This window comes from Triticum aestivum, chromosome 5A, assembly GCF_018294505.1.
Source record: "Triticum aestivum cultivar Chinese Spring chromosome 5A, IWGSC CS RefSeq v2.1, whole genome shotgun sequence".
Taxonomy (NCBI): Eukaryota; Viridiplantae; Streptophyta; class Magnoliopsida; order Poales; family Poaceae; genus Triticum; species Triticum aestivum.
In genome coordinates, this window is record NC_057806.1 from 159,048,277 (window position 1) to 159,052,654 (window position 4,378).

Genomic DNA, 4,378 nt, shown 5'->3' on the forward strand with positions numbered 1-4,378 from the left:
CAATATTTTTTATATATCCTAGAACTGACTTCCATGAAGTTTCAGGACTTTTGGAGTTGTGCAGAATAGGTGTCTAATATTTGCTCCTTTTCCAGCCCAGAATCCAGCTGCCGGCATTGTCCCTCTTCATGCAAACCTTGTAAAATAAGAGAGAATAAGCATAAGTACTGTGGCATAATGTGTAATAACAGCCCATAATGCAATAAATATCGATATAAAAGCATGATGCAAAATGGACATATCAACTCCCCCAAGCTTAGACCTCACTTGTCCTCAAGCGGAAGCCGATATCGAAAAATATGTTCACATGTTTAGAGATAGAGGTGTCGATAAAATAAAATACGGACATGAGGGCATCATGTATATCTCCCTAATAATAATGAAACATGGATTGACTTTGTCGGGTTCATTGTCACAATACGTTTTCTTCTCATGTCATAATACGCTTTATGATTTGTATAGACAAAATTCGAGGGCTCGACGCAGAGGGCGCGACGGCTCCAGGGCGATGCAGGGAAACGGCGGATCTGGCGCAGCGGTCTGAGGTGGACTGGATCGGGTGCGAGAGGCAGGTTTGAGGGCTAGATTCGGCCGATGTGGCGACCTACCGAAGAGCGGCGGTGGCGGGGCTGGATCCGGTCGATGGGCAACCACCGGATCAGTTTGGGAGCCTAGCAGCAGGAGCGCTCCGTCCACACCCTGCGTTGGACCGGCAGTAGCACCGCTCCCTCCCTCCTAGCCCCGCGCTAGATTGGCAGCAACAGCGCAAATGGATTCAACCGCCAGCCCATTCGCGAAGGGCTTGACCCCAGCTACAAATTGCCGCCATAGAGTATGTTGACTATGTTCTAATATGTATGCTCAAGTTTGTCTTCTTGTCTCTCAAAAAAAGTTTGTCTTCTTGATTTTTCTGGCTGCGGGGCATGGGAACCGTGGATCGATCCCCACATACACAGGTACTATAATTTTTTTTCGTATGCTTCTTCTAGATTTCGTTTTGAGCCGATAGGTGCGAGATGTGGCATCACTTCTCGGCTCTACAAAATCCATTGCTGAAGTGCGTGTCCTGGGGTCCCAGCCTCCATCACTTCTTCAGTTCCCGCAAGGTTCGAGAACAAAAAAAATCAGTGTGGAAGACCACTAGCAGAATTGGATGTTGTATGCACCTTCATCTTCCAGTCCAATTACTTAGATTATTTGGGACAAATTCATTTGCTTTTAACCGTACCAAAGTTATATAGCAGGATAAGGATACATGCTTGTACTGCCTCTATCACAAATTGCACATGAGTTAACTAGAAAGCTAGCAATCAATCGCTCTGAAGGTATTGCTCTTTTATTTTATTTCAGATCGTGAGGAAAGGGGTTTCGATATGTGACTACTCTATGCTGTACTAACTACCTTATGTTGTACTGACTAATCTTAGAAATATATTTGGTCCAGGAGTAGTACATAGAGCACTTCTGGATCAGATATACACATGCTATTCACCTTCATAACCCAATTTTTTTTGCTTATGACGATGTTTATTATCGGAAAGCTCTTGACAAAAGCATCAAGTAATGAGCCAATACTCAAATAACTGACCCACCTACAATCTTTTTTTCTAATGGCAATATTATATACACAACAATAATTTTTTACATTTTTCTTATTGTTGCAAATATATATCTTGGTAGTTATAAATGACACATCTATTTGGTCATCAGTTGCTTATCTGTAGTGCTTAGGAGAGTTTTTTTTATTGGAAATGACTTTTGATTCTTGGTTCTTGAGGTGGTATATTACACTGAAGCACTTCAAATCTTGGCTCTGGCTAAGCATAATATATTACCTTACTACTGAGATTTGGCTACTAATGATATATGTTACCATTGTTTTTGTTGTCTTTGATAGTATAAAAGATCGGAAGATCAGCTATCACTGCTCCTGTTTGTTGGTAGATTTGGCAAACCCTCTAAGTTCATTTTTCACGAAAATATAGTTTGTACACTGGTTCGAATTAATATATTGATGTAAGTTGGGAATATCCAAGTTTCTTTATACTAGTATAAGTTCAGAATTTGTAACACCATTCTACTACTTACACAAGAGCCTTGTGGCTAATCATACTTGATCCTGTGTGCTCTTATCTGTAGGTATGGGTTAAACATCATTGTCAATTTTGATATGTTTGACGGGATGAATGATGCGTCAGATTCTTCTAAAACTGCCACTATTCCGTACGTATCTGTCGCAACCTGAATTTATGTCTGTCATGCATTCATTATCTTTGTTTTGTGAGGCTCGATCAACTTTTAGCTTTTGTCCTCTTGGAGACGTCCTCCTTGAACAGCTTGGATTCAGTCATCAAGTCCATCATAGGTTTCTGCTGCATGCCCAGCATCCGCTTGCACTTAGACAGGGAGGGAGGGAAGGATCTGCCATATTGAAGCATCCAATATTTATGCTTACCCCGATCTCTAGAGTCAAGGATTCTCCACTGATTGAAAGATGCAAATACTGAGTATGCTAACTAGAGTAATGCTAACTACTTTATATCAGCGCATTTTATTTGATTCTTTTAGTATCTAGACAATATTGCATGACCAAATCATAATAGACCGGGTGATTGACGTTCGCCTACCTGTAAGGATTCTCCCAGGTTGTATCTATCGAGGAGTGAGCGGAGGAGCGGGATTAGGAGATGCCCATGGTGGCCTAGCAGTTGCTGTCTCCCCGATGGCTTGATAATATGCCAGACAGCTTCTTGTGTGTTTGCAGCTTGCTAAACATTCGTCAAAATTATGGTTCGCTTGCACCTTGTACAAGTATGAATTTTTGCCATATCCCACTTCAGGGCATAAATTACTATTTTTTTCAAAACGGCAACGCATAAATTAAGGTTTTTTTATATTGGATCGATATTTGTATGGTTGACTTTGACATAACCTTTTACAACCAGCTACATAGAATGGTAAATCACTAAACTGCAATTCTTCAGTCTCCCTGTGTTCTAAAAATAAAATGCTTGGAACTTTTAATTATCAAGCAATGACTTTATTTACTCATATGTGTATTGTTTGATTCGGAGGCTAACAATAAATTTTGACCAACTATTGGGAGACCACTATCTTATCTTAGAAACAGAAGTAATAACAAGAACATAAAACATCTATACGGCAAGGATTTCACCATTAGCACATGAGAGAAGCATACTTGCTATGGCGTTGGACAATGTATACACAATTTTATTGTCTGATGTCAGTAAATCAAAATAAGCACTATGTGTGCGATATTTTTATTATCAGTACTCTAATATAAATGTAGAGTTAGTTCACCCGATTAGTTGACTAGGATTATGTCCCATGTTCTGGACTACCGCCAAAGAGTTCTATTGTTAATTGATTCATCATTTTTTGTCATCATCAAACTTATTCTTTACCATGCCAACCTAATTGGGACAATTGGCATTTGCTTCACAGCGAAGCATGTCAACTTATTTTATCCCGTTGCAACGCATGAGCTCTTTGCTAGTATATATATATATATATATATATATATATATATATATTGTCATTTGATTTCTTATGCTAAGGTAACAATTCATTCACAATTTCAAGTATGAATTAGAAACTTTATTGAAAACTAACAACATATAATCTCAGTCATTGAAGCAATTGCAATTTATCATAACATCAGAAAGAGTCAATATAAGAGTTGTTCAGCAAGTCCACATACTTAACTATCATTTAGTCTTTCACAATTGCTAACACTCACGCAATATTTATGGGTATGAAGTTTTAACCGGACACACAGAAAGATAGGGGCTTATAATTTTGCCTCCCAATCTTTTACCTCAAGGATAATGTCAACAATAATAGTTCATGAAAACTCACATCCAATTAGCTATATATCAGGATTTTTCCAACACATTGTGCTTGGCAAAGGATAAAATGTAAAAAGGAAAGGTGAAGATCACCATGACTCTTGTATGAAGTATAAGACAAGAATAAAAGATAGGCCCTTCGCAGAGGGAAGCAGAGGTTGTCATGTGTTTTTATAGTTGGATGCACGAAATTTTATGCAAAAAAAGTCACTTTATATTGCCACTTGTGATATGAACCTTTATTATGCAGTCCGTCGCTTTTATTTCTTCCACATCACAAGATCATATAAAGATTATTTTCTCCACACTAACAAATCATACATATTTAGAGAGCAATTTTTATTGCTTGCAACAATGACAACTTACTTGAATGATCTTACTCAATCCATAGGTAGATATGGTGGACTCTCATAGCAAAACTAGGTTTAAGGATATTTGGAAGCACAATTAGTATCTCTACTTGGTGCAAAGAATTTGGCTAGCATGAGGGGGAAAGGCAAGCTCAACAT

At 38.5% G+C, this 4,378-nt stretch overlaps 1 long non-coding RNA gene across 1 annotated transcript; it reads left to right on the forward strand.

Annotated features, from left to right (window-relative positions):
- The first annotated feature begins 479 nt into the window (after positions 1-479).
- LOC123106736 (uncharacterized) lies at positions 480-2,898 on the forward strand. Its single transcript, XR_006451453.1, has 2 exons — positions 480-956; positions 2,140-2,898. It is a non-coding gene; the product is annotated as an uncharacterized lncRNA (long non-coding RNA).
- The last annotated feature ends 1,480 nt before the right edge of the window (positions 2,899-4,378 follow it).